Below are 10,575 nucleotides of genomic sequence, written 5' to 3'. Positions count from 1 at the left end.
CTAGTTGGGATTCCTTTGTTCTCGTTGCTGTGGAACACAGTGGACTGGCAGATTCCTCTGCTGGTGGCCATCAGCGTTGTTGTTTTCAGTCTGGGGCTGTTATGAATAATGAAGCTGCTATGACAATTCGGATATGTGGGGATGTGCATTTTTAACTTAGAAAAAATAGTCGAATCGCCCTCCAAATGTGCTTTTGTGCTCATTTATCCTGCCAGCAATGCGTCGTAAAGCCAGTACCCTATGTCTTCACTAACGCAGGCCTTCTTGAATCTTCTGACTTTTACCAAGCTAAGTGGAAAAAGTGAGAATTCATGATATTATTGTGTATTCCTTTGACGGAGTTTACTTGAGAGTTTTCGTATATGTAAAAGCCATCTTGATTTCTTTTTTCCGTGAACTTTGGAAGGCATTTTAAACGACAGTACAGAAACCCGGAGCGTGTTTATCTGCTGAAGGGAAAGGGTCAGTGGAGAAAAATGACGCAAGAGAGAGGGAGGGAGGGGCCGCTGGAGGGAAGGGGTCGGGAAGTGCGGGCTGGGGGTGGGGGGACTGGTGAGGCACGCGCGGGAGGAAGGACAGGCAGGAAGGGAAGATGGCTGCGGCTCCAGAAGATTCTGGGACAAGAGAGGAGGCCAGGGTGCTCACATGTGACATTGGAGGATAAGCTCTCCGCTGGGGAAGGTGCCCTGGCGAGGTGAGAAGGGTTTGGAGTAGAGAAACATGTTAAGGACTCAGCCAGAGACGGTGACAGCGACTGTCTGCTGCACCGAAGACCTAGCCAGAGTGTTGGCGTGACGCTGAACAGAGCGTTGCGTTCTTGTCCTAGCTCTTGGTATTAAAGTGCCGGGTCACCTGGGGCAGGTCTCGTCATCATCTCTGAGCCTCAATTTTCTGACCTGCAAAGTGGAGTCGGGTTAGCCCTGTGGTTCGTATCAGTCCTGTACTATGAGCACGTTCGTTTTCCTGGTTTTGCTTTGAACACAAGGACAGAGAATGCATTTTTTTGGTGTGTGTAGTTAAGTACAGTTTAAGGGCTATTATTTATTCAGAGATTATATACTCCTAATGTTTTCTTGTTAGAATGTCCTTTCTCTTAGGAAAAGATGGTGATAGCAGATGGTACATAATGCCTTAACTTATGAAAACAAAACATTGGCGATCCAATGGTAGACCCCAGAGTTTGTTCTGAAATTTCATGGTCGGCGAAGTGCGCAAATCTGAGACTCTGGATGAGATGTTTTTGAAGGTTATCTCCGATAACCATGTTCTGCAAGGGCTGGTTTTTCCCCACGGAGCTTGGTGATGCTGGTTTCAGGCCTTGTCAGAAGCAGACGGTTGGCATTGACTCCACTCCGCCCTGGGCCCGGCAGCAGCTGAGAGGGGAGGACCAGCAGCACGTAGAGTCCTCCACCCTGAGACCCTCAGTGCCCTCAGGCCTTGGCAGCTCTTGAGTTTTCAGTCTTTGGTCAGAGCCCAGCCGTGGAGCCAAGAGGAAGAAAGCGGGGCTGGGGGCTGCCCTGCCCGCCCCACCTGCCTGCCAGGCTGGGCGGTGGGTCAGGGAGCGCTGGCTTGGGAGGGTGAGCTGGCTGCCCGCCAGGCCTGGGTCCAGCCCATCCTTCCTGCCTTTCTCTTTCTCCCTGGGCTGAGCTCACTAGACCGGAGGCTGCACAAGGACCAGCACGTGCTGTGAGCTGACCAGCTGCTTGACCCTGGTCTATATGACTTAAAAAATGATTGACTAATGGATTAATGAAATCACCAACCCCCTAATCCCTTAGCTGTTGAGTGATTGATCCACCAATTGCCTGGCAATGGGTGTCTGCTGCTACTAACACCCTAGGGGTCCTGTCTCCTTCCTCTGAGGACACTGGTAGTGGGGGAGCAGAGGGTCTTATAGGGGTAGTTGAGGCACATACCATCCAGAGCAACCTGTTCACCTTACAGATGTGGAAACTGATGCCTGGTGAGTCGCACAGGGCCACTTTGCTCAGGAGAGAAAGAATAGCGATGCCTTTTCTGATGTGTTTGAGTTACAAGGAGCTTCAGCTCAACAGACACGTATTAAACACCGAACGCGGGCCAAGAGTCATGTGAGGTGTGGGCTCTTCATCCCTTTTTGTTCTCTGGTTTCCAGCCCCATTTTATAGATGAAGAAACCGAGGAATAGGGAGGTCAGTAGCCTGTCTGTCATCACTGGCCTGTGCTGGTGGAGCCAGGATCCTTCTCTCCAGCCCAAGTGCAAGGCTTCCTTCTCCCACGTGTCTTCTGGAAGACGGGCACTGAGAGCACACGTGTCCCTGGCAGTGTGCCTGGGGCGGTGGGGTGCACCACCTCCCAGCTCTCTGCCCCTCCCCGGAGGGGTGAGGGAGGGAGGGGGCTGATTATCCTCTGCGCCCCGCCCCCCCGCCCCCACACAGCTTTTGCTTGGCGGCTACGGCTGCCTCGTGGCTGCTGCGCTCTGCCTTCTCTCTCTGTCCTCAGGGAGGCACACCCTCTGTGTGTTGTGTCTTCAGACCTTTCAGGAGGGAGAACCAGGTTGTATCTATGCATCAGGCCCCCGGGCTCAGGTGCCCAGCCCGAAACTTTTGCTGAAGGAAAGCCCCAGGATGGGGCTGTGGGCGTAGTGGGCCCCTGGAGGCTTCTCTGAGGGGACCGATACTTGGCAGGGACCCTGGGCAGGACAACCTATGGTGCGGGAAGGAGAGCCCTACTATGTGATATGGGACCGTGGAGGAATAAAATCAACCCTGACCTTCAGTTCCGGCCATTTGCAGGAGACTGACCCACGAAGAAGGTGAGGTACTTAAACCAAGGGCCATAACGGAGACACAGGTACAGGGACACAGAGGGGACCTGACCACTCCTGCTCACAGAGCTGGCAGCAGAGTGTTCTGGGACAGCTTCCCACAGGAGTTTAGGGACAAGTAGGCGGTAACTATCCAGAGAATGGAGGTGACGTTTCAGCATAGACGACATGTCGTGCCACCTTCGCATGTACAAGGGGTGCCCGGTAGATTGAAATAAGCCCCAGCAAAGAGCTGTGACAGCATCCAGTCCAGCACCCTTGACCTTGAGCAGCATCAGAATCCCCCAAGGGTGTGTTGAAATGCGGATGCTGATGCCCGGGCCCTCCCCAGAGCTCCTGATTCAGAAGGTCTTGAATGGAGTCAGAATTTGCGTTTCTAGCAAGTTCCCAGATGTCGACACCGTTGGTCCAGGGACCATCCTGTGATCACCACTGTTCTGGTCCAACCCCTCGTTTTGTGGGAAGAGAAACCGAGACCCAGAGAACAGAAGCAACGTGTCCAAGTCACCTCTGAGCGTGAGCAGAGAAACGCCTGGCACCCAGGCCTCCAGACAGGCTCCCAACTCAGCACCGTCCACTGTGTTACGAGGCTCCCTAGACAAATGCCACCACCTTGCGATCAGAAGAAAGCCTTTGGAGGCCAGTGGGGCGTTGGGCAACAGCATGCACTACCTGCTGGCCTGGGAGGGCCACCTTCCAAGTGTCCCCAGGGCTGCCCAGCCCCTCTGCCTGGCCGGAAGCTTGTGATGGGTACGCTGCCAGCCTGGCTTCCCCAGTGACCCAGTGTGGCCCTGGAACCAGCCCAGCTGGGCAGCAGTTCCAGACGTTGGCAGAGTGGCCAGTGGAGAAGTGGGCCCGGAAGGGGCCTGAGCCAGGGTCTGTCCCGAAGCCTGCTCCTCCCTCCCGCCCTTGGGGGCAGCCAGGTTGAGCCTCTGTCAGGCTGCCCTGGCCCCGTGGCCCCATACTGGCTAGCCCCCTGACTCGGCAGATACAGAAATGGATTTTAACCCCTCGAAGCAGATGCCCCACCCAGCTCAGAGCCGAGCACAGCAGGACCAGGGAGTCATGCGGCTTTGCCCCGAATGGTAACAATATAAAGTAATATAAATGATATTAATATAAAGTGAAGAAAATGTTGGTCATATAGGCCACTGTCATCACACACGGTGTGCCAGGTGCTGTCGGCACACACGTTCCCCCCGATCTCACTGAAGGGGTACGTGGACTTTGTAGCTGTCATCACTCCCACTGTGCAGAGGCGGAAACTGAGGACAAGGTGGGGATTAAGGAACTTATCCAAATCATACAGCAGCCTGCTCTGCTCGTCTGCTCGCTGCCCCCCATCCCCGCCCCAGGCCCTGCCCACAGGTGAAGGTGTGCAGGCTGGGCCATCGTGTGCCACTGTCTCGGACCGTAGTAGGGGTTTGAAGTCCCTGGTTATATCCTTAATGTCTGTGTGGCTGGCCCAACTGAAGATTTCTTTATTTTACATAGTAATTTAAATAAATTTTAATATTACCATTGCAAAAACAACTCGTCCTCATTATAGAAAAGAAATACAAAAAAGTACATACGAAGTAAAATTCTCCTTGCTCCTCCCCCTCTCCCCCCTCCCCTCTCTCCCTCTCATCATGTGGAGAAAAAAGCGCGTCTTCCCCTCTTCCATTCGCCTCCCTGGGCGGGTAACCAGTGCCAGACTTTGTTCTGCATGCAAATATACCACACTCACACGCACACGCACACACACACGCACACACATACACACACACGCACGCGCGTACACATACACGCACACACACAAGTACACACATGCACACATACGTGCACACACGCGCGCACACATACACACACACACACGCATGAACGCACACGCACACACACACACGGACACGCACACACACACACACATGCACACACACTATTTGGATTTTTAAAGTCACACACGTGCGCAGGGCTGTCCATGTCGTACTGTAGTTGGCCTTCCCGTCCCGGAAGCCTCTGGCCCAGGGCCACACTGACCGTCGGAGCCCACGCGTCCTACAGGCCCCTCAGGAGCCCAGCCAGCACCTCGGCTTTTCGTTTCTGTGGCTCTAAAATGGCAGTGAGAAGCCTGCCCCGGCTGAGCTGTTCCAACGGAGAGAAGACGCTCCACGAACAGGCATCCGAGTGACCCCCGCTCAGAGCAGGTTGCTTTTTGGCTTACCCGGGCCCAGTCTTCCCTCATGTCAGAACCAGTGTGTCTGTGTGTGTTTTATTTTATGCCTCGGAGAGAAGGGACAGCTGGGAGCCTCATACTGGGACTGCATCACCGATAGCCCCGGATGTGGGCCCCCCAGCGACCTGAGTCCCACGGGGCGGGGGCGGTGCAGGAAACCACAGTTTGCACCCCAGGCCGGGCGGTCCCGGGTGCTGTCGGCGGGCAGACTCCACTGCAGCCAGGCCTCGGAGCGTTTTCAGACACACTGACCCTGCGCTGTGCAGAGCAGGGCTTGGAGGCCGTTCAAGTGCCCAGCCCTCGGCTCCCTGGCTCCCAGCACAGAGCTCTGGGTGGGGAAGGAAGGGAGGGCCGAGAGTGCGCAGGCCCAGCACATTCCTCTGGGTGGGAGTCGGTGGGAAGGGTGCTGGAAACACCTTGTCCCTCGGGGGCCCACCGAGGGCTTTGTTTGGAAACTCCCCACGCTGGGGAAAAGCCCTCCCAGCCTTTGGATGGGCTTGGTCACCACTTCCTCTGCAGAGGGACACACCCAGGCTGGTTGCCTCGGCAGCTGGTGGGGAGGGGGTGGTGGTTACAGGGAGGCAGGCTCCTCTCTGCCTCGGCTTCCCGCGCTGAGCTATGACGGCACATCGTTGGGATGGTGGCAGCACCGTTGGGATGGTGATATGGTGGCAGAGAGCAGACAAAACAGTCCCCGTGGGCTTTAACCAGCCTCCAGATTCCAGCCAATGTCAGCTAGACCACAGATGCCCAGGCGGTCCGGATCGGGCGCTGGGGCTGGGAAGCATGTGTTACCAAGATTGCCTAATTCATGTGTAGCCCCCACTCCTCATGTAGAGGACATGAGAGGGTTAAATGACCCCACTGCCCTCCCGAAAGTGGACGTGCTATTCATTTAGTCATTTCAACAGACTCCTGCTGGCTGCCAGCCCCGAGCTGGTCCCAGGGATCCTGAGACAGCCAGCTCCTGCTGCCCTCCTGGAGTACAGTCTGGGGGAGGACACGGGGTTGGGGGCAAACACACAGGTGACTGAGCACTGGGAGCTGGGCCAGAGGAACCACAGGGAGCGGGGACCCCACTGCAGACAGGTGTTTCATTCTAGGGTCAGGACTGGCCATGTTTGAGCTGAGCTTCAGGAGGAAAAGGAAAAGGAAGAGAAAAGGGGTGTGTGTGTGTGTGCATGTGCGTGTGTGTGCGTGCGTGCGTGTGCGTGCGTGCGTGTGTGTGCGTGTGTGTGTGCGCGTGCACACGCATGTGTGTTTGGGCAGGCGTGTGTGTGTGCATGTGTGTGTGTGTGTGCGCGCACACACGCACGTGTGTTGGGGCAACAGTTCAGAGGAAAATGAGTGGATCATGGAAGGCTGGAGCATGCGAGGCAGGGGAGATTGGTTCCCACCCCACCCCCACAGAGACAGGGAGTTGGGGGGAGGGCACATTCATAAGGCAAGCCAAGGGCCTTGCAGGCTGTGCTGAGGGTTTGTATTTTATTCTGAGACCCAAGAGCAGGCATTAATGGAACACGAAGGGGAAGAGGAAATCGCATTTGCATTTTAGGGCCACGCTTCTGACCACAGGGCAGAGAGTAGGTTGAGCAGGCACAAGGCCAGAGGCAGGGAGACCTGTCTGTAGGCGGCTGCAGTAATTCTCTGCCGCAGAGAAAAAATGGAGGTATATTCAACACGTGTTTATCATCTCACAGTTTCCGTGAGATAGTAAAAGAGGATTCTGGACATGGCGTGGCTGGGTCTTCTGCTCGGGGTCTCATTTATCCGCAGTGGCGCGTCGGCTGGGCTGCATTCTCATCTGACGATGTGACTGAGGGAGAATCTGCTCCTGCTCTCAGCTTGTTGGCAGAACTCTTTTCCGTGAGGCTGTATGGCCCAGGAACAGGCTTCTTACTGACTGTCAGCTGGAGGCCATGCTTGGGTCCTAAAGGTGGCCTGCAGTTCCCTGCCACAGGCCCCTTCATTGGCAGCTCATTTCCTCGAGGCCAGCAGGAGAGGCTCTCTCTAGTCAGCTAAGACAGAGTCTTGTATGACAGGATGTGGTCACGGGAACGACATCCTATGTGGCATATCCCATTGGCCAGAAGCAAGCCACAGGTCCCGCCCATGGTGGAGGGGAGGGGCTGTACCCCAGGGCAGGAGATGGCAGGTCCATCTCAGAACTGCCCAGCACAGGAGACGCCTCTGTCTATTGTACACACCCTTAGTGTATGCGGAAAACTGAAAAGAGCATTTTATGTACAAACGGGTAGGTGGCCCTGTTGCTGGGCAGGGACCTAGAGCTCTCCTCCCTCCCCACACATACCCTGGGGGGTTTAGAGGTTGCACAAAGCTCTTCTCCTCATTTGTTTCTCTCCAGGCATTTACCTGAGGGCTGAAAGGCCTTATGGGAAACACGGGAGTGGTATCTGCCCAGCTCCTTCCCCCAGGCCGATCATAATTCCTGTTTTCCTCAGGACACAGTAAACGCTTGGAAGGTGAGCATGTGACATAAACCAGACCAATAGGCTCCTTCTGGGATCTGAGCAGGGGCTGGCAGGAATGAAAGTGTCTTTCTTTCCAGGGCAGCTGTGAGGACGTGCCAGGGCCCCCGGCATCACCACGGGAGGAGGGTCTGCCAGCAGCAGGGGAGAGCGAGGCCAGCACAGAGGGACAGCAGAGCAGACCTAGTGAGTGACCGAATGACTCACTGGAGCCCTGGATGTCAGCAGACTTCCTCGCTGTGAGCCTGTGAGCGGGCAAATCCACACCCCGCCCCCCGCCTCCATTTGTTAGCTTTAGCTGAGTTGGGATTTTTGACCCTTGTCAATGAAAAAGTGTCCCAGAATTAAAGCTCGTAGGTTTCCCAGTGAGTCTGCATCGCTGCAGTCAGGGCTGGGTGGGAAGCTGGGCTTGGGGCCTCCCCTGTGGGACTCCCCAAAGGCAACAGCGGGCAACGAAGCCTCCAGCGCTCGGAAAGGCTGCTGTTCTCGTGAGGAAGGCGGGTGGGGCTTGGGGCCATCCTCTGCAGCAGACTTTTCTTTTTTCCACAGATACTTTCCTTTTCTTTTTTTCCATTTCTAAGTTTTAGGGCACTGACCTTCTAAGACGCTTAAAGTCTTGCCACCGTGAAGGTTCTCAAAATTCAAATCCACACCCTAGAGCTACTCTCAGTGTGAATCGAAATGGCAAGGTGGAAAGGGGGACCCGCATTCCGCCTCTTCACCCCAGGGCCCCTCCGTCTGCCCGGAACCAGCCAGGCGGCGTCTTGTGCGCTTTCCCCTTCCTCCGCGCCTGCAGAAGCCCGGGGCCCGTCTGCACCTGTTCCCAGCGTTCCCCCGTCAGTCCCCGGACGCCCTCCGGGCATGCTCCTGGGACACCTCTGCTCCCTTCTGGGCCCACCTGCACCCCAGGAGCTAGCGTCAAGCCCGCCTCGCGGGGTCCCCTTTCTTTGCCCTAATGTTTCTGCCTCCCTGATTCCTGCCCACCCAGGTCATTGAGGGTGATCTCCTTTATTTAGTCACCTGATCATACACGTTGACCACATAGACAAAGTCCCTTCACAGCAACCCCTAGATTAGTGTAGGATTGAACACCTGGGGACGAGACCCTGGCTGACCATCACGCCCAGGGGCCGGAGCTGCTAGAGTCCTGGTAGGGAGAGGCGAGAAGGACCAGGGTCTCGGCCCTGGTGGCCACCGTTTTCAGGTGCCACTGGCCCCACCCACGCCGTCGCCCTGCTTGTGCCCTTCCTGCTGTGGCGCCTCACTCTCCTGGCTGATGTGCGTGTGGGAAGGAGGGGTCTGGAGCTGCAGGGCAGGCTCCCCGGCGCCCAGGGCTTAGAGAGGCGTGCCCTCTGTTCCTCCTGCTCGGGAGGCAGGCGAAGGACTTCTGATGGAGCCTGGGGTCTGATGGACAGGAGTCAGAACTCCTGTCCTCTGACCAGCCCTTGCCCTGTGGCCTGAGGGGCGACGCCTGGCCGCCACTTGTGCAGGCCTTCACCTGCCCAGATCGAGTAGCTGCTGCAGTTCTCAGCCCAGGGCCCTGTTTCCGCACTTCAAAGGAAGAGAAGAGAGGACCAGGCATGTTGTGTGACTCCAAAGTTCCTTCTGCCCTGCCCGCTGCCCCGAAGATAAGGCTGAGCCTGGAACGCTGTGTCCCTACGAAAAAGAATGCTTCCAGTCATACACGTCGCCTACCTGGAGCTCACTCGTCTGATCTGAGCAGCTGACCTTCAGTGTCTGCAGGTTGTCACGAGCTAGAGGGACGAGAGCCCAGCGGGGGGCTGGAGTCAGCTCACACCGGCTGACTGTGCACACCTTCTCAATTTTGTGTTCACTGATGTCATGCCATAGCTTGAAATCAGCCACGATGACGATATTTATATCACGGAAATCGGCAAACCCTAAAAATTAGCCCCACTCTCTCCCAGAGAGCTGCTTGTCCAACATTCACCAGGACACCCCTGGAGACACACAGAGGGTAAGGCTGGGATTCGGGGTGGGGTGGGGTGGGGGTTACTTATCTATTGTTGAGTAACCACACCCCACTCCACTCCCCCCACCAAAAAAAACTTAATGGCTTAAAGGATAGTGGTTTATTACCTCTCACGACTCTGCAGGTTGACGAGATGGTTCTCCTGCTCTGTGCTATGTTGGCTAAGGTCATTCTAAGGTCACTCTTGCAGCTGCCCTTCTGCCTTTCCAGCAGGAAAGCCTGACTTCCTTATAGCATGGTGGCCAGTTCCGGGGGAGCAGGGGAGCAGAGCCTGCCAGGTCCTTGAAGTCTAGGCCAATCAGATGTCCACAGTGAGACCGGAGTGACCAGTCCCTGTTTACAGATGAAGAAGCAGAGGCTCAGAAAGGTCCAGACACTCGCTCCCAGTCTCCCTGCTTCTCGGGCTGAAGCTGGCTGCCTGGTGGCCCGGGAGGCCGAGGAAGAGATTCCTGCTCCAGATGCCCTTCGATGGTGTGATTCTGGGGCACTGGGTCTCGGAAGGGGGTGGCAGTCATCTTGAGGGTCTTCCTGGCTTGAAAGAAGAGGAAGTGCTCGCGGAAGAAAGGGGAGCACTGCTTCCTGCGAGTCGGATAAGGTTTTCCCGCCTGCCTTCCTGAGGGCAGTTTGCCCGGGGAGTCACACTCACAGCACAGCAGTGAGGGGTGTGGAGGCTGGCTCAGGATCTGGGGTCCTGGCTGTGTGGGTCCCACAGGGAGCCTGAGGCCCCAGCATCCTGGCTCCACCCTCCACACCACAGGGGCCAAAGCCCCGAGAAACAGGTGTCGTGCCCCGGGAAAGCCGCTGGCCCCACCTGGTACCTTCAGATGGGAAGTTGGGTTGTGGGTCTCTAAGTGCCGTCCACCTCCACACCAGGTGTTCCGGCCACGTACCAGTGCCCACCCACATGGGGCCCAGGCTGGGCTCCCGGAGAGTCTCTCGGGGCTTTTTCCCTGGACCCTGGATAATCCTTCTCCTTCTCAAAAGTATGGTCTCCAGTGATGCAAGGGTGTTATTGGGCGCTCGCCCTGTGCTGGGCACCGAGGACAGGAGGGTAGATGGGACATGCCGTGAG

General features: G+C 56.4%; 1 long non-coding RNA gene across 1 annotated transcript; it reads left to right on the top strand.

Moving 5' to 3' along the window:
• Positions 1–7,151: 7,151 nt before the first annotated feature.
• LOC107195556 lies at positions 7,152–7,879 on the top strand. Its single transcript, XR_001516743.2, has 3 exons — positions 7,152–7,275; positions 7,387–7,504; positions 7,591–7,879. It is a non-coding gene; the product is annotated as an uncharacterized LOC107195556 (long non-coding RNA).
• The last annotated feature ends 2,696 nt before the right edge of the window (positions 7,880–10,575 follow it).

Source organism: Pteropus alecto, unplaced genomic scaffold (assembly GCF_000325575.1).
Source record: "Pteropus alecto unplaced genomic scaffold, ASM32557v1 scaffold61, whole genome shotgun sequence".
In the NCBI taxonomy this organism is placed as follows: domain Eukaryota; kingdom Metazoa; phylum Chordata; class Mammalia; order Chiroptera; family Pteropodidae; genus Pteropus; species Pteropus alecto.
The sequence above is the reverse complement of the archived record's forward strand: the minus strand, read 5'-3'. Positions and strand labels throughout refer to the sequence as shown.